Below are 20,255 nucleotides of genomic sequence, written 5' to 3'. Positions count from 1 at the left end.
TGGGATGAATTGCTCAGCCTTGCTGCCTGCTCCTTCCCAGGCACCAACATGGAACTCTTTTCTCATAGGTGTCGGGTCTTGGTGCAACCCAAGGACCATTGGCTAGTCCTGCACCACCAGCAATGACAATGTTCTCCTTTGCATCAGAGCAGTCTCTTGAGCCTGAGTGAATTCTCTGTCCCCCGCTGGAAAACAGATGTATTTCACCTACAGTCTATAAGGAATCAAGGGAGCAAATTTATTTAGTCAATAGCCCAAGCTGAGCCATTTTAAAAGGCAGGAGAACATTATGTGCTGTTTTCCCTGTGCTTCACACATTGCCATTAATGAGAAGAGCTGGAGATATGGGCAATTTTATTCTTGCCTGGTGATGGTGGTTGCTCACCTGCCAGTCTTTGTCTCCAAGGTGACCTCGTAATCACCTGTGACATGGGTCACCTGCTTCTTCTCATATGTACCCACTGGAGATCATGGCAAAGTGCCGGTGAGCGGGTGCCCACTCCCCCTGCTTGGGGCATCTGAGATATCCTAAACTGCTGCAGTAGCTCAGTTTTATCTTTTAAGAATTAATTAACTTTTTGTCTAATTTTATGGCTGTCTCCTTTTCCTGCTGTACTTTATCAAAGGCTGTGTCTCCCAATCTTTTAAGTGGGGGCTTGTCATTCTGAAATTTAGCTCACAGTGTCCACTGTGAGCTTTCATTCTGGCTATCAAAAGTCCTGTGGTTATGTCAATTAACCAATTTGTCATCTTATTGTTAATATGAGACCAAGATTCTCAGGCAGCTTTCATCTTCTTAGGGGGAAGCCAAACTTCAGGACTTTTTAATGGATTAATAGAACCCAGTCAATCATGGCTGTCCTACAGTGGCATGATCAGCAACAGATGCTTCTCGTAGAGTTTAAGTTGGAATGAAAACTGCAAAAGGAATGCCAGCTACTTCATTCTGAACAGCACAGAGGAGCCAGCACCACAGAGCCACCCACAAAGGGGTGCTTGGATGGTGCTTGGATTCATCATTGAGACTACTTCTTCGCAATCTGATGCTACCATAGACCTGCTCACACAGCACTTTGTCACCTAGCCCTGCTCTGTACCAGGCAGAGACTGGGTGCTGCATCCTGCCAACACCTGGAAGACCTGGCCACCCTGCACAGGTCACCTCCTTCCAGGGGTCCTGAAGCACAGCATGGGCTGGCTGGGAGAGAGGTGTGCCCTTGGTTCACAAATGACAGCACTTATGTTGGCCTTGAACTGCTTGCTGGTTTCCATTTGCTAAAACTAGATGAATCCGGGGCTGGGAAAGGAGGGTCTGAAATGCTCAAGTGGTGTTGAAGGCACATGTTGAGACCTGCCCTGAGATGTGTGTCTCCCCTGCCTTCCCCCACTGAGAGAACGAACAAGACAGAGCACCTGAAACCAATCTCCATAAAAGGCGATGCAATTTGCACAGGCGACAGGAAAAGCTCCTAGTTTTATCAGTTGGTGACCCATTGCTGGTTAGTGCTTCTCCTCGAGGACCTGGAAATCAGAGGGTGGCCTGGTCCTCTTAAGGACCATTTGGGAAAACTCACATTCAACTGTAGCACAGACTCACTTCTCCCTGAGTGTCTTTTCTCAGGTCAGGGAGCTTTCTCTCAGTGCACAGGGCCACTCCTCCATCCCGACAGCTGCCTTACTTTTGGAAGACAAGATGGTTTTCACAAAATAGAATGCCCCTTCCACTCCACCTGAGTCCATTTCTCCGTTAGGTTCCCAGCTTCAGCAAGTCTGGAGGAGGCCTCCTCCCACACCTGAGTGTTCTCCTCCTGTGTGCAGGGGCATGTGCTTGGTAAAGGGCCAAAGGTGGTCTACATCTCTGCAGAGGCTTAGGACCACGTGGCCGGCGAAGCTTCCTCTGATGTGAGGCTCCTGTTCCAGCTGGAGAGTTGCCCCTTGAGTCCCAAGAGCTTCACTTACTGGGTTTTCTTCACTGGGTGCATCCGCTTCATTTCCTCTTTCTCTGTCAGGAGGAACCTTTCCCTCAACAGTCCAGATGGTTTCTAAAGCGACCTTGCCTGACAAGCACCTTGGTCCTCAATGTTCCCTTATTCTCTGTTATCCCCAGCTTTCCACTCTTCACATCATGCCTTCTCGGGGCAGCAGGTACATGGGTCACCTTAGGAGAGGTCCTCGCTCCAGTCAGAGTGGTGGTCATCAAAAATACAAACAACTGTAAGTGCTGGGAGGATGTGGGGAAAGGCCCACCCTTACATTGTCGGTGGGACTACAAATGAGCACAACCACTCTGCAAAGCTGTATGGAGATTCCTCCAAAGACTAGCCACCATATGACCCAGCTGTCCCTCTCCTCAGGATTTTTCCAAAATAACTAAAATCAGAACACCATACGGATGCGCCACATCAGTGTTCACAGCAGCACAACTCACAAGAGCCAAGCAATGGAATCAACCTAGACGCCCATGAACACATGAATGGATAAAGAACATGTGACAGATATTCATACAGTGTTCAAGGAGTTATGTTGTGCTGGTCCAGTTATAAGCACACGGGCTGAAAATAACGGACCATACAAAAGTCCTTATTTACTTATTTCCCCATGATACTGAATATGATGGTCGCATGACATGCTTGAGGTGTACTGCAGATGAGGTGTCATTAATGTGATGAAATACGTAGATCACAGCAGTTGATCACAGCACAGGTAGCAGGTCCCGACCAGGATGAGAAACACTTAGGCAGGCATCCTGCCTGCTGTCTCCCTCCCAGTCCTGAGCTCCAGCACCACCCTGCTTCTCTGCCTCAGCTGGATTCTTTTTCATCATAAAGCACTTCTGAGGGTACCCTGTGCTGGGTGAATCAGGAGGTCATGATTTGGGCTGTGAATGGCATTCTGCTATGTAGATCTACTCAGCTGAGCAACGGTCCCCGTTGTCATTGACAATAGAGTTGTTTCCAGTTGGTATTTTGTTATTGTAATTGAAGTTGCTACAAATGTCCTCATCAGGTTTCCTTGGCCTGTGTGTGACATAAACATGTTACATGTGTATTTACATATGAATAGTTTCCCTTGGAGTCATACTAAGTTGAGGAATTGCTTAATTATAGAATATGTGTACAATTTTTTTTAGAAATTTGCTTTGAAAACTGCCAATTAGTTGGCAATATAAGACAGTTTTAGCTGATCCACGTTTTCACTAACATTCATGTTTTTCGGACTTTAAAATTTGGTTATTCTAGAAACTAAGTAGAGTTAAGTCACTGTAGTTTTGACATGAATTTTCTTTTTTTCTCTTTTTGCAGTGCTGAGGTGGAGCCCAGGGCTTGTGCCCACAGGCGAGCTCCACCACTGAGTTACTCTCCAGCCCAAAGCCATTTTCTTCTGCCTGTTTAAAAAATTAGATTGTCTTTTATTCTGGAGCAATAGCAGAATTACCTATCTGTATAAGATTTTTTAGGAGATGTACTGCAATTTTTCCTCCCAATTTATGTTTGCCCATTCATTTTGTAACTCTATCTTTTATCTGCAGAAATATTTTTAAATGTTTTATAAAGGGCAATTATTTTATTGTTTTATTTAAACAATTTTGATTGTTTTAATGATTAAGAAGTCTTTGTTAAATCCAAAATAGATTCTATTTTTTCATTTCTAGGTTCCGTTTAAAGTTTTATTCTTTTAATTTTAACCCTTGGGTCTGTAATCTCTGTAGAACTCAAATAGTGAGTTATTTTAGTTCCAACCTTAATAATGAAAAATGGAATTTCACTATTTGCAAAGTGCTGTATTTAGGAGGAATATTTAGATACATTAAATGTTTAACAGAACCTAAAAAGACAATTCTGCATATTGAATTGTTTTTTTTTTTTAATCTGAAAAACTGACTTTGAGTAGCAATAATATTTTGAAGGCAGGGCACAGAACAGGAAGCCTGCCCGGCGTGGGAACCCACGTCATTACTGCTTTCTTGGAATGGGAAGATAATTTCCCTAGTGGACTTTAAAGCTTTTGGGTTCTTATTTCCCATCAGGAAAGTCCTAGTGTCCTGATCATCTTGAGTAAGTTTGTCCAACATAAACACTGAAACACAGGTCATATTTTATTCTAATTTTTTTCTCTATGAAAAAAAAAATATAAAAACAAAAAGCAGAGAGATTTCCATAACACATCTGACTTTTACAAATCCACAGAGATCATTCATGAGTGCGCAAAATTTGAATACAAAAATAAATATATATATATATATATATATATATATATATATATATATATATATATATATATATATATATATATTCTGTAGTGTTTGTCCAGCCAGGACACAGTGGGGAGAACTGGACAGTGGCCTCTAGAAATCACAGGCCTAGTTGTTAGTTGTGCTCCATTAACATACCTGTGGACTTATCCAATAAGTGGGTTTGGGGCTACCTCACCTCCAGATCCTTTGAAAAACAGTGGCATAAACAAAATACCCAATTAAAAGTAAAAGAATAATAAAGAGAAATGCAGCATAATTTCCTCGGGCCTCCTGAGCGGCCCTTCCTCAAGGAGTCAGCCAGTCTTGCAGACTCTCTGTCCTGCAAATGCTTCCTTCCCCAGACCATGGCAAGGATTCCCAGGCTCCAGGACCTTGACTCTCAAGTACCATTCCAACAGCAAAGGACCCAGAGAACACTTGTGGTGAGGCCGACCCTCTCTCCACAAACCCGCCAGCCCTGTGCATGAGAGGGAAGCAGATGAAGACCCTCTCGGCTGCCAACTTGAGGAGACCTCAGAGCAGATGAGTTTGGAGGGTGGGTTCACCCACGTGGAAGTCTACGCAACAAGGGGGCAACCAAACACCTCTGTTCTGACCAGATCAGCCATCAGCCAGTCATAGTCATGGCAGAGCCCCAGGTGCCTCCTCTGTCTTTCCAAGTTAGTTCTTAGACTTGTCGTGGCTCAAAGTGAGACAAGATAGAAGAAACCCTAAGTCTAACCCTAAGATGCCCCATCCCACCTATAGGCCCAGCCTATTTTCCTACTGATGTGGATTCTTGAGAGGTCCGTGAGCCTTGGAGCACTGTGGGTCCAGTCACTAATGCCTGCAGGTGCTGCCGGAACAGAGCCAAAGGGGAGATGTTGGAGGAGCCACCATGTGGGTACATTCCAAACCTTATCACCTGGATGACATCCACCCAGATATCCCTAAGAGAACCACAGCACCATGACAGCCCTGTGCTCCCTGAGGAAGAGATCTGAGCCCACCAGGTGATGCCACCCACACATTTGACATGGTCACTAAGCACAAAGTTTCCCTTAATAGAAGAGCCCAAGGTCCTGAAAGCACTTATTCTCAAGATAGCATCCACTTTCAGGCTGTCCAAGTTGCCCATTCCTTGTTTCCCAAATAAATCTCTGCTGTGCCTGTTTTTGACATATCCTGGATTTCTTTTCTGTGAGGTGTGTCAAGACCCTGCAAGGGCCTCTCTTCTGGGAGACCTCCTGAGACCCCTCGCTGGTGCTAAAAGATGTTCCCAAGGAAGCTACAATGTCCAGTATCTGTTTGCAGCCATTTCAATTTATTTAATTGACAAGCTGTCTCGTTTTTTTATTCGGAAGCTTGCTCTAACTCCACTTCATACCACTGTTTCAACTGCTGTTTATTTTTTCACAAAGAACTGGAGACTCATTTTTTTTTCTTCCTCCCCTTCTTTTTCTGACCTTTGATTTCCTGACAACTGTATCTTGAGGTTTAGAGTGGCCATTTATTTTCATGACTGTATTGAGTGTGCTCATTGGTTTCCTACCTCAGGACACATTCTGTGATGTTTTCTCTTGGCCAGAAGCACAGATGTGATGTTTTCCTGGTCACTGAATAGATGGATTTCCATCCTGATAAACAGAATCTCATCCATGCTCTCTCTATTTTTCTTGAGTAAAATGGCAGTTTAGTCTATATCTGTTTTTAAGGAATCTTCTTTTTGCGAAAGTCCACACCAGTTTTATATTTGAGTCTAGTGAGTGAAATGTTTTCCACAAAATGTTTATGTGACTAGGTGTTTTAAGTGGGCCTTTTCCCCTTAGGAATGGACTCTATAATTTCCCACATGGATTTTAAACTACTATGTATTTAAAACAAAATTTTTTTGTGGTTCACAGATATTCCCCAATTTTTGCAAAATTCCAAATTTTGTGAATCCTTTTCATTGAATATTATTTAAAAAAAAAAAAAAAAAAACTCTGCCATGCAATGCTGATTTAAGATGTGTCAATGAGAAAACAATGTCTACAGAAAATGAGGATTCAGTTACTTTGAATCCATAAACAGTAGGGTGAAGCAGAGAAGGGCCCTGGGAATTCAATCTGGATGTGGCAAGGCTGGTTCCAGGGAGCCCAACTCCTGTCTCAACCAAGCAAATGTCAGTTAAATGACAGAAACCATGTATGTTTAAAAAAGCCTCCCAGAAGTCAAAAATAAAACAATAAACAACTCTCCCCCCAAACAAAACAACAACAGGCATTGGTATAAATGTGCATAAAAACAATGTGGAGCACATCACCAAAAAGGGTGGCCACATTCACCACCTTTCACAGAAGAGTTCTCAGGCCCAGAGTAAGACTTGTCCATGTACCCCACTGATGTCAAACTATAGGAAAATTAACCATCAAACTCCTCCCAATTCTAAACATCTGTTTGTCCTGAGCTGACAGATAAAGTCCTTGGTGGAAAACTTGGTGCACTGGTAATGAGAGAGTACCAGGTGGTGGGCGACTGCTGACCCAGTGCTGCAGCAGTACTACAGGGGCATGCCAGGTGCTCATCCTGGCTTACACACAAGCTTCACTAACTCTTCAGGCCACTTCCATGTGCTTAGAAGAGAACCCTGCCCCCTGCCCCTCCCCACCCCCACACATACCAGGCTTGAACAAATAAATCCTTATTAAATCACCCTCTGTTGCTGAACAAGCAGAAACTCCAGCTGTTTGAAAAACAGAAGGCACATCAGTGAATTCAAATATAACACAGTATTTCATGTCTGTGAGTCCCCCAACCCCATGTCCTGGCAAACCCACCTGATGCTGTCATCACTGTCAAACAGGATGGAGTTGGTGTACGGGCCCCCATCCTCGGGGAGGATGGTGGTGTAGGAAGTAAACGTGACTCTCTTCCTTTTCAGGCCAGAAGAGTTTACAGGTTCGTTTTTCATCTCTTTCTCATAGACAGAGTCAGAAGGTCTGAGCAGCTGACTGTGGAAGGGCTTCTGGGAACCTCCTTTCAGCAGGGAGTTCTTCTCCTCGAACTGCAGCCCCCTGTCTATCATGGTCATGCACTCCTCTGAGGGGAGCATGATGTCCACTGGGTTCTCCAAAAGCTCCATGTCATTCCCAAGCCAGACCCAGTTGTGGGAGTGGGGGATGTTGCCCTGCTTGCTCACCGCAAGCCTTTGTGTCAGAACTTCCAGGAAAACACCACGCAGTTGATCAGGAAGACCAGGATGGCCAGGCAGAAGACGCAAAGCAGGGCGTACATGCTGATCTCCAAGTCTGTCAAGCCCCTCGAGGCCACCGTAAGGTCACTAGGGTTACTGGATTCTGGAAATTTCCCCTGGGTGGGGAAGCTGGTGAAGGCATCTGCACCACCACTCTTGAGCAGATTCTTGTCCTTCCCCGCCCCAGGCAGTGGCAGGGCTGTGCTCCTGTTGGTCCTGTCCTCTGGGCCAGCAGGGCCGCCATGCTGGAGCCACTCCTGGACCGCTCCCTCCTGGCTCCCTTCCTGCTCTATGGAGTTGCTCAGGTGATCTTTGTATTCCTTGTTCATGCCCTCAATGTCATTGCTGCCTCCTCGGTGCTCCTCCTCAGTGCTCCTCCTCGATGCCCAGTGCAAACCTGACCTTGGCGCTTCCTTTACCCACAGCAAGAACACTCTTCCTCTTGGTCTTCTGGCAAGGCTCACTGATCATCATCTCCAACTTGATCAGGGGCCCTTGCCCTTCACCCTCTGAAACCACAACCAGCCACTGGGACTGCAGGTTTGGCTGGACAGACACCACCATTTTATCCAATGACGAGACAGTTATGGAAAAATCCTTGGGATCATAAATGTCTAAGTGTTACTTACTGAATTGAACAAAATTCCAAGAAAAAAAATCAAAATATTTGTTGTGATAACTCTTCTTCACATTTGCAAATTTTTATCACAGAAATGTCAATTCCAAAACATTCTTTAAGTGTATATAATTAGAAAAAATAAGCCCCAGTGCTCTGTAACCTTAACCCATACTTGAGATACACTGGACTGTCATTAATAATGATCTACATCCCAGTAATATGACAAACAAACAATACAATTTTAAAAGGGCAGGAAAATACACATTAGTTTATTTCATGTCCTACAACTGAATATTGCTGTGACCCTTCTTAAAGATTTTTGAAAAATTAGGCCATGCATCCAAGTCATTTCCAAGGGCAACTAATCAGCCATCACCCAAGACATCATTTGAACTATGATACATTAGAAATTCAATGCAGATAAAGCCACACAGTGCTGGCTGAATGAAGGTACTTGGGGGAAAATGCATTATAATCCCATCCCACTAGAGAGACACAATGCCCCTGATATCTTCTTAAAGTGATTCACTAAAACTCTGAAAATGTGTGAAAGTTTTAGAATTGTCCATAATTACAGTAAGTAGACAGCAATTTGGTGACTACTTACAGTAGCTGAAATGGAATTTCTAAGTGTCAAAAGCTGCCTGCTTTCATAAAAATGGAAAAATACAATTCTCTATCATGGTCTACGGTAGACAGTCAATTGCACAGATGAACTTGCTGCTGGGCAAATGTCACAGGGACCTATGATGGACATTTAAAGAGCATCTGAGAAGAAGTACTCCCCATGCATTGGGGGCAGACTGGGGAAGAGGCAGGGAGACATGTTGGGGTGCCATCTTGGCTACACATGCCCTCTGCTGATCACCTTTGGGACATGAAGACTGAGAGGAACAAGCTCTCCATTAGCTAGGGTCTTAAAGGTCTCTGGGAATCTCATCTCTTTAGGAACTTGAAGAACCTCCCAGGGAACCATTCTCTTATGTCTGGTGGAGATAAGAGAGTGAGAAGGGAGAATCAGTCCATGCCTTGTTATGCTCGAATTCGGGACCCCCAAAAGACCACCAGAGACCAAGATCAATGTAAACATCAAAGAGGTGTTTATTGCGAGCTAGCTCAGTCCTCCAGGCGCACACACAGCAACTGGTGACGCTGAGAGGCCCTGAGCCCAGGGTTTGCAGCAGTTTTATACATTCTTTGGAGAAGGCAGGGACCCCCACATACATCATAGCATCTCTTAGCAAATCATCACACACCGCGGGAAAATCAAATAACAACTCTAAAACATGATTAGCACATTCACTGGCGGGAACAAGTTGGGTCAGTACAAAAGGGGTATTCATTTGAACTGATTGGTTTAAGCCAAGAGGGGTGTTCGTGCTGAACTACATGGTTTCCCAACATGTTATCAACCACCATAAACTACTGGGAGGGTCATCTGACATCCCAGGTATTTCCCTGTCTCATGCTGATTGGTGGCTGCTAGGGGGTTGCTATGGATCCCCACCTAGCCTGACTGAGTCAGGGACACCTGTCCCAGCAGATCTCTCCTGTTATTTGTAGATAAACAACTTAGCAGGGTGGGAATGTGCCTAGGAGTGCTCTGTGGGTCTTTCCAAGGACAAAGGTAATGTCCCTTCCTTGGACAGGTTTTGCTATGAGGTAGAGGATGGTTTTTCAGCCTGTCACTTGCTGTGGACCAGCCACACTGGAAATTCACTGTCTTTTCTGTCTATATGGAGGACATTCTAAAGTGACACCAAGAACTCTTGTCTCTACTCATTAAGGTGCCACCAAGTAAAAAGCACCAAAGGTGAAATAGGTGTAAGAAAAATAAACCTCTAAATTGCAAGCGTGTTTTATTTTTAATTGCAATTTTATCACAATCACTTAAAACACTGTAATTAATGTTTATTCCAAAATATTTCCTAATTCACTTTCCAAAAAAAAACATTTGCTGAAATCATTTTTAAAGCTTTCAATAATTGCTTGATTTCACCTTCCAATTAAAGCATTCCTAAAAAGAACAACTTAGAGCATTTTTTCTTTGACTCAAAGAATAAATTGATTTTAAAGAGTAGTAACTGTGTATGCTTTAAAAGAGATTTTGGTTGATTTAGCAATAAAGATTATTTCAAAAATTATGCAGATCTTGGTGCTGGATATTCAGAGTAAAGAATTATGACATTAAAAATTTAATCTGTGCTCACAGAATGATGCAAAAATAGGAAAGCTGTTGAGAAGATGGTTCCATCATCCCCTCTACCCCATAACCCTCCAAGTATGGCCTCCACGTTCATGCACAGAGGTGGGCAGTCCCTATGACAGATCTGAGGGCCCCAGGAAAGCACAGCAAGAAAGAGGGTTTTATGGCCTAAAACTATCAATTCATCTAATTTACCTTCTATTTTCAATTTAGTTCTAGAGGACATATTGCATTAAAGCTGAATGTATTAAATAGACATTAGAAAACAACTCAAGTAGACTAACACTTTACAGTGAGAATTTATAGTTTTATTGAGAATATCTGTTGCTCAATTTCCAAAATATCATTCCATCAGTATTAGCTAGAAAATCCTTACCACAGGTGCATGAGGAAAGATACAAGATCTGGTAATTTCATATTTTCAACAAGAAATCACTTTTTTCATTTTTTAAAAATGTTCTTAACCACTGCCCATGTCCAATACAGTTAAAGAATTCAATTCCAAGTTTAGAAAATAAAATCCTCATGGTTTCCCTGTCTTCAATTAGTAACACAGAAAGTGGAGGCTTATATTTGTAGGAAAACAGCTTTATTCATTTTTCAGCTTAGCTTTTTCTACTAAAAGAGGTCACATTGATGATGTTCATTTATTTTTTCTCAGCAACATCTTGTGAGATAGAAAAATGCAGATCATTGTTTTCATCTCACAGACAATGACGTGCTTGGAGAGGTTAGGGTTCCTGCCTGTGCTACCCATACACCAAATGGCCTTGGAGAATCTTCCACTCCCCAATCTTTCAGTCCACACCTTCAGCCACCTGAGCCATCATGACATTCATGAAGGGCATTCATTTCCCTTGAGTCCAAGGAGCTTTGGGAATGTGACTGGATGCCACAGTCCACATTCCGTGCACGGCTGAGTGCCTCTAATGTCTTCTCATCTCTGTGGCTGCACATCAGATACTATGGCTCCTTCTCAAAATCAGGATCCTCCTAACTTGAGAGGCTCCAGTAAAACTCAGGACACAGAGTTGTCTTGGTGTTTCCTCCTGCTGCAGATATTAGCCTCCACTCAAAGTCTCACTGGACACCTCTTGGTGACCATCAAGGCCCCCCAGAGAAGTGAGGCAAATGCTGGCTGTGGACAGGAGGGCAAAAGAGACCTCCATGTGGGCTTCCTGGTCCTCCAAGAAGGGGCAGCAGACACCAGATCCTCCTCATTCCAACTCCATCTTGGTTTTGGGAATCAAGGTTGGAGGCAAAGCTCAGATCCAGCAGGGAGCTCTGGGACCACAGGCAGGCCCTGGCCTATCTCCTCCTGGGCAAGGAGCCTGCCTAGGGGGTCACATGGCTGCTTGGGGTGGGCATGGAGCCAGCAAGCTGAGCACACTCCAGGCCCAACCCATTCCTTACCTGGTACATCACAGAAGCCATGGGCCCAAACCTGCAAAAGAGTGACCAAGTCTAAAGTCATTTATGTCACTGTGAGAGTGAAGAGAGCTAATTTTTGCAAAACATCACTGAGAGCATTCCAAGTTGAGGAAAATACCAAGACCTTCCCTGTCCCCTGCCTGTAGTTACCTTTGAATGTCCTGGACAAAACATCCAAGGAATCCTGGCTTCTTGTGGGAGTGGCTGGCTCAGGGGAACTTGGTGATCTCTCTTATCTCCAGGTGCACATCCTCTGGGGGTCTGGCCCATCCTTGGGGGGATGAAGCCAGGCTAAGTCCTGAGGGCTGTTGGAGCAGCGTCTTCTGTATTCTATTTGCTGGTATTTAAAGAGGCCCACTGGAAGCAAGAGCTTTGGAGCCTCAGTGGTGGAGAGGGCGCTCTGCCGGGACTTCGCATTCGGGACCCTGAGAAGAAGGTCGCACAGCTACCTGGCTTGAGGGGTTGGTGCTTCACCAACCTGGTGGTGTATTCTCTTCCCCCTCTCTCCTCCCACTGTACTTTCATATTATTGCTGAAGTCAACACTGCTGTGTATAAGGAGAGAGCCTTTATTGCCTAACTCAGCAGCTTCAATGTCACAGACATCCTAGAGCAGGCCCATGGGCACTCCCCACGTTGGCTCATGGCCCCCATTGGATGCTCTACTCAAACAGCCTGGCTCTGTTCTCTCCCACTCCTATTATTGTTATGGTTCTGTTTTGATCTGAGGAGCTTCCTAACAGGGAAGATGGGCAGGGTGGCCATCAGCCCAACCAGGCACTCTCAGATTCCAATACCAGAAGCTAAGGACTTTATTTATAGAGATAAGCTCCTTAACCTCTCATTCAGTATTTGTTCCCAAGACTGGGGAACAAAAGGTGGCCACACACACACACCTCCATTTGCACTTCTATTCTCTCTGGAAAACCAGAACCTCAGTCCCCAGGCCACCCAGTTCCACACTCTGGTTAAGCCCACACACTGAAGAATCTGCTGACTCAAACACTCCATTTCTTGAGCCCACAACCATTTCTAAAGTCAAGTGTGTGTGTTGGGGGTGGGGCACTGATCACTTAGCTCTTCATGGTGCTTAGAGAAGTTTTATCTTTATTTTCTCCTCTCCTCTCTTCAGAGTGTTTGCAATGGGGCTCTCATCAGTCTCTCTGAAATATTAGTTGTGGAAATACCATTATAAAAAGTAAGCTGCTAGTGCTAAAATATTTTTAGGACAATGCTAGGGAGCAAGAGATTGCAGGTTCACTTCTAGAATGACCCCCAAAGCAATGAGCCAGCTACTGTCCAAGTGGGGGTGCCATCATAGTTTCACAGGTCATCAAGGAGGTCACGTGCCACACCAGCCTGCATACCCATGCAGCTTCGGAGACCATGCCTGCATGGGCTCCTTGCCCTCTCCTAGTGGCAGAGGACTTAGCCTGGGTATTGGAAAGGGTGCAGGTTCTGGGTGCGTGGAGTGCATGTTGCTCAGCAACATCTCACCACCACCTGTCTCCACATGGATCCTGAAGCTTGTCAGCTAACACAGCTTCTCCTGTCTCACATTCAGAACCTGGTCCTGGAACACAAAGGGGATCTCAGGCCTGTACATCTAGACTTCCTTTGTACCTGGGCACTCGGGGATTCTCCCTTATCCAGCAATCCACACCTGGCCTCAAGGATCTTCGCAGTTTCTGTTGGCTCTCCACTGAGAAGCTGCTCTGACCCCCCAGCTTTGTCCTTTCTTCTGACTATGGAAGACACAGTGATGGCCACAGACTTTTCTCACACAGCGAGAAGAGAGGCGGCTCCTGATTGGTTCCACAGTTCAGGGATGTCACTTCCTATCTCTGCATTTTGTCACCCTGAGAACTTCTGCTGTCTTTTTGAACATGTTGCCTCTGGCTGCAAGACATGGCCACAGAGCTGTGATGCGTAGCACAGAGACAGAGGTAGACTCATGGCCAAGGCTCACACTGTCAACCAGAAAACACTTCCCTGAGCCTCTCTGAGCCTCCCTTGAGTCCCATTTGCTAACTGGGTGCCAAGTTCACATCTGCAGACTGGATCATGGGGACTTCCTTCCTTGTGAGAAGGCAAACACAGGTTTTGGTGGGCAAGAAGTGAGGTTGAGAAGAATATAAAATATAGTATCAAACAGGCCATGTAGAGCCTACCTGGCCTCCAGACCGAAGAGGTACATGGAGAACCCTGCGTTCCATCTCCACATCCAGCCTCCAAGGGCAGGTGGTATTCGCACAGGGACTCCACGTGGAACAGTTTTTCAGGAATTTAGGACTGAGTTGGAGTTGGAGCCAGCCACAAGCTCTTCCCAGGGTTTAAGTTCAACAAGGCCATTTTTGATCCCTTGGTTGATTCTGAAGGTGGTCTCTGGTGGGGTGGACCTCCACTCGGCCTGTGGACTCTGACACATTGACCTCTCAGACTCCAGTCCCTTCCCTGTTATCGGCCTTGGTGTACTCGACTTGGTGCACACAACAATGGAGGTCACCAGGACGTCTTCATGCATGCACACAGAGTGACTGGCCTGTGGTACCAGGTACCTCCTCTTTCCCTCTCCCCCTCCTCATGGTCACCTGCCTCTGATCTGTTGCTTCCCATGTTCATAAGATCCCCCTTCTTTCCTCTTTTCTTCGCCCTCCCATCTACATGAGAGAAAACATACAACCCTTGACTGTCCGAGGCTGTGGTTTCACTAAGTGCAATGCTTTGGGTTCTATCCATTTACCAACAAAAGACACATTTCCTTCTTCTTGGTGGCTGAGTAGAACTCCATCATCTATATACACCACATTTTCTTTATCCATTTGTCTGTTAGTGGGCATCCAGCCTGGGTCCACAGGTCAGCCATGGTGAACTGTGCTGCTGTAAACACGTGTATCCACATCCCAACACAGTGTGCTAACTCTAACTCTTCTGCATGCTTACTGAGGAGCTGGACTGCTGGATCATATGGTGGCTCCATTCCTAGTCTTTTGAGGAATGTCCTCAAAATGGTTGTAGTAATTTACAGTCCCACCAACAGTGTGTTGGTGTTCCTTTTTTACTCAAATCCTGCGAATGTTTATTAAAATTTGTATTCTTGATGACTGTCATTCTAACTGGAAGATAGTTTTGAGAAGTATCAGCTCAGATGAAGTGTGATCACTTTTATTTTAATAATCCTCATTAAGCACCAGACAACTGTCGCTAAGGGTTTGTTTCTGTGTCTTCTGGTGTATTCTATTAGTCTGAATGGCTGGTTTTAGGCTGCAGTGTGTTGGTGGTTACCTAGGCTCTGTGATGAGTGTGAAGTTGGGTATTGGGAGCCTCTAGTGCTCAGGACTGCTTTGGCTCTTCTGGGTTTTTTATTCTCGCATATGAATTGCAGGACTGTTTCTTCAGTTCTGTGAAGAATGCCATTGATATCTTGAAAGGATTGCTTTGAACCTGCGGATCACTTTTGGTAACATGGCCCTGTTAACAGTATTAATTCTGCCTTTCTGAGAGCAGGGAGCTCTTTTTGAACTTCCATCTCTCTCTTCTCAGCTCTGGGAAATGCCAGGCTCTGCTGGGATTCCCTACCTGTGCTAGGCCCTGAAACATTCTCCAGGAAGTGCACGGGGACGTGGGTGGGTAAGAGAGCTCAATTAATGTGCTTTCCCTGGTCAAGTGATTAGCACAGGGCCCTGCCTACAGCAATGTCTAAAAACCATTGTTTTATGTACTTGGTCTATTTTTAAGTTGTTTCTGTTGGGATGCACATTTTGGTTCCTATTATTCCATCTTGGCCAGATACGGATCACATTTCATGAGCTCTTTCATTTCAAACATTTTATGCCTGACTTTTGGAGATTAAAAAATAGCACCAACACATGTTAGCTTAGGACAGGATCCAGGCAATGCTAATGAATCAAATGATGGCCCAGAAGGGATTAAGACCTCTTTGCCTGGTTAAAGCTGGACATATGGAGCTAGGCAGCTTTCTCCCCCTTAGATTCACTGAACCATGGGCACACATGCTGGAACAAGCTTAGGTATTTGGGATTTGCATAGGAAATTAATCACAGGAATAAGGAGATCTGCAGGATTGCTTTCCAGACTTCTATGGAAGAGAAGGACCAAGTCAAAAACACCTGGTGGAAGCCTGGTAATGTTGGCCGCAGCCAAGACACTGAATTTCCAAATTTACAGTCTAGTGAATACTTCCAGAAAGACTCAGCAATTGAAAGCAGAGCCAGTCTCCAATGGCTCCTGGAGGCAGGCTTGGTGCCCAAGGACCCAGAGTATCAAGAAATAGGTCCATGGAATTTGTTCTCTTATTTGACTTTGAGTTCATTCCACCATGGGGAAGGTTATTTGCAACTTCTGGGAATAAAATTCTTGTCCTGAACAATGTGGGAAGTAAAACCCACAACACTCACCAGTGTAATGGAGAATTATAATTGTTCCATACTCTTAATATCCCATATGAGAAATCTAGACTTACACCAGTAATAGATCACCATAACCCTGATGATTGTGTGCAGGTGGAATTTAACTAACAGTAGTGTAATGCAGGCCTAATGTTCAAGATCATTATATGCACAGAGTATTCTATGAAGTGCTGGTAGAAACAGAAAAGCAGGATCTAAAAACAAAAGCCTCTGTAGGGACAGAACAGGAAACATCAATCAGAGAAGTAGACCTGATGCTATTTAATTGAGAGTATTGGGATTCCACCTGTTAGTCCAAAACCTGTTCCCTTGCCCAGGACATCTTTGTAAGATTAACCACCATCAAAAACACAGTTCCTCCCCTTTAAGTCCCCAAGATCTCCATGTGACCATCAGCTTGCTGCCTGAGACTAGATTGGGAATTACTTTACTCCCTTATATATCCTCCTAGTCTTACAATTATTATTAAAATTGAAACAATCAAACTTGATCCAAACTGATACTTCTCAAAAGAATTTCACAAACAGTAATTTTCTAGTTGTAGCATTTTAAGTGTTTGGCAGTATTTCTTTCTTTATAACAATAATTTAGACTCTTATCACTCCTAGTTAGAGATTGTCTAATTTCCTGATGGCCAGGTATGACTAATTCTCCATTTGTTCTTATTTGTGTTGTGTATATGTAAGTTGTACCACATGATCTTTTGATGCACATGTATACAGTGACTATGCAGTCAAGCAAATTAACAGATCTGTCACCTCACCTGGTTGTCTTTCTTTCCTTCATATATCAAGAATACTAAAATATTATCTCTCAGCAAGTTTCTAGCATGGAATACAATGTCATTAATTATAGTCCTCATGCTAAACTTTAGATTTCTGGATAGAATTTCTAGCCTTTTGTGACTATCAGGGACTTTGTGGTTTCAGTACTAATTTGTATATCCCTTTCTCTTCCTGGCGTCCTCCATGAAGGTCTTATGTTCTGGGAACATCCTTACACACAGGAGTCCTCTAATGTGGCACTGGGGGAAGCTTCTTTCCTTACCAAGTCCATGTGGCCATGGCTGCTCCTTTCCTCTTCTGGCTGCTGCCTGTCAGTCATCTGCACCCATGCCCAGCTTCCTTCTAAGGTAATGAATCCCCAGGGATCTGGGCCAACAAATGGACTTCAGCTCTCACTCCTTGTGAATGACCACTTGAGCTGGGTTCTCCTGGAGATCTATTTATGTTAAGGACAGTAAGCAGGAAGACCATTCTGGGATTAGAATCAGAATTAGATTAGATGTGATTGGCTTCAACCCTGAGCTGAATGCATCCTCTAATCCTGGCTATGAACAACGTGCTCAGGTTTCCACAGCCTTTCCTTCTTGGTCTCTGCTTCACATTTGTTAGACTCTCCATGGAGTCCTGTCTCCCCTGGTGGTTCCTTGGCAGCCTCTGAATCAGAACATGTCAAGCTAGAAATCCATAGCCTTAGAATTTTAGCAATGTCTTTGCAAAGTCTTTGGATGGTAAGACCTGGTTTGCATCCCACTTTTTTTGATCACTTTGGTCAGAGACCTGAAGTGCTGACTGGCAGAATCAGGAGATTTTGAATTATGGGTCCATCACACCACTGTCTGAAGTGTTTATATCAGTCCAGGGCCAAGGAAGTCTTCCAGTCATATCAGCTTGTGAATTTATGGGCTGAAGTTCACATCCAAGAGGCAGAATGCAGACACATTTTCTGCGATGCCAGAGAGCTGGGGACAGAGGACTGCTCAGGGCTTGTCTCCTGGGAGCCCAAGAAGCAGGAGCCCCTTGTGTGTGTGCGTATTTGCATACGAGCAGCACATAGGTGGATCAGGAAAGTCCTTTTCCAACTGTGAGCAAGTTTCTAGAACAAAGACTCATTTCCTGGCATAACAGAAAGTCGAGCTAAGGCCCCTCCTCCTCTCCATCACTCCTGGCCACCCCACTCCTGCTCAGTTTATTAAACTCTAGTACCAGAGCAGGGTGCGTGTGCATGTCTCCTGTGATACAGCCAGAAAGTTGTACAGAATGAGGTCTACCTTCTCATTTATTTCTCTTTTTATTTGTACCATAAAGGAATGGTATTTGTCTGCTTTACTTGAAGGTAATTCTTAAATTACCTTCTAGTTATTTAACAATAACAATCACCACAATGATATGATAGCAATTCAGAGAGACACCTGGCCCTTCTGGGGATCCTGGGTTCTCTCTCTCTCATGTCACTACCCTCCAAAGCATCTATGGAGTGACCTGAACACTTTTTAGAAAACATGCACTGACAACCTGTGTGGAGGACACCCTCCCAGCAAAAATGGCAGTGCTCAGGGGCCCAGGGTGCTCAGGCTTCCTTCCCTGAGATCTGCCTCTTCCCGCCCAGTTCTAGCCCACAGGCAGCAGTGGAATCTGCCAGGCTCTGCTGCTCTCACCCCAGTAGGTATGCTCATTGATTACTCTGCTGATCTCTCCTTATCCTAAAAACAGCAGGTTGAGGAGACCAGGACCTTGTCCATCAACTGCCACCCCACATGGCACTTAGAACATAATCTATGCATACTCAATTAAACACCATCAGAGGTGAAGGCATGTGTTCCCGACCCCTACAGGATCCATCTGTGAGCATACAGGTGCCAGTGGATGGTGTCATTCATCATGGAAGATTTGGGAGTCAGGTGGCGTTGGATTCCAACACTGGCTCGGCTCTGGCTCTCTAGCAGATCTTCTCTATAAATTCAACACTTAAAAACAACTTGGTACCAAGCCTCTTTCTTAAAGTGGCTACAGGTTAATCCAGGAAATCCACTGCTATCTCAAAGCCAGTGATGCTTTTCCAAAGGCCACATGAAGTCTCCTTCCAGCCCACAGCAGGCAACTTCAGATGTCCTCTGACAGCACATCCATCAGAAGACGCCTGCCTCCCCTCACCTGTCACAGACAGAGCTGGAAACAAGCAGCTCTCCTGGGGCTGGATGGCCTGAAGATGCCAGTGCTCGTTATGGGCCCTTGAGCACCTCATTAGTGCCTCGTCCAGCTGATGGCGAAGGCTGAGAAAGTGAGTTACTGCAGAAATAAACTGGCAGATACCATCGCCAAGGTGAGCTGGAGTGGACTTCTCTCACTCCATTAGAATGAAAGAGAGCATCCCCAGCTAATGAGGGATGATAGGCTTCTGAGACACTGAACGCCATGATTTGCTGATAAACAATATGATTGCTAATACATGAACACATAAGCCCTCCTCTTGGTCAGAAAGTCCATGTTCCTATATCACATTGTCACCACACTACGGAAGTCAGGCTTCTGCTCCTTCTTCCTGTAAAGACAAGGAAGCCATCAATCGCCTACTTCTGAATGCCCAGCTGGGGAAAGACAAGCATTTTGCTGTGAGCTCCTTTGGAACCAAACACTGGGTTCCCATTTCATAAGAATAAGGTCTGTGCTCTATAAGTGGCACTTCATTAATACCTACTGGTCAAGAATGTTGGCTCTGGAGCTAGCAAAACAGGCTGTGTGACGTTGGTAAGTTACTTAGCTTCTTGGTGGCTCTGTTCCTTCAACTATAAACAGTGTGATAAGAAGTATTAGGTCCTTTAATAGCTTGTTAGATGGTTTAATTCAGTCAGTATGGTTATAATAGTGCCTAGCACATAATAAATGCTCAATAAATACTAGTCTATTGAAATCATGAATTAGATGATAGCTGGGTTAGGAAGTAGCTATAGATACTCCATAATAGCTCCCAAAGCCCCATACACATTGGTCTGTACAGAGAAAGCCGTCTCCTATCTACCTACCTACCTAACTAATGTGAAATCACCTCTATTCACTGAAGTCCTAAGACAAGTGTGCATCTGGTAAACCCCATCAACAGGGACTGTCAGATGCCGTGTACTCCTCAGCCGCCCAGTTCCATACGCACTCACCCGCAGTGGCTCAGTCTCATCTTCCGCCTTCTCACACTGCAAAGGTGTTCTATTTGGACCTGTTTCCTGAACTTTGCATTCTCTCCTTCTGATTTTACAAATTAGGCTCAACAGCCCAAACTGTTGAGCCTTTTTTTCCAAATTGTGGATTCTTAAAAATGTCTTTC

General features: G+C 44.7%; 1 pseudogene; it reads right to left on the bottom strand.

The window, feature by feature from the left end:
- Positions 1–7,010: 7,010 nt before the first annotated feature.
- Positions 7,011–20,255, bottom strand: part of LOC124093451 (transmembrane protein 132B-like) — a 144,192-nt pseudogene continuing 130,947 nt past the window's right edge.

Source organism: Marmota monax, unplaced genomic scaffold (assembly GCF_021218885.2).
Source record: "Marmota monax isolate L192 unplaced genomic scaffold, Marmota_monax_Labrador192_F-V1.1 WCK01_AAM20220418_F8-fsc00513, whole genome shotgun sequence".
Classification (NCBI taxonomy): domain Eukaryota; kingdom Metazoa; phylum Chordata; class Mammalia; order Rodentia; family Sciuridae; genus Marmota; species Marmota monax.
This window is presented reverse-complemented; position numbering and strand designations above follow the sequence as displayed.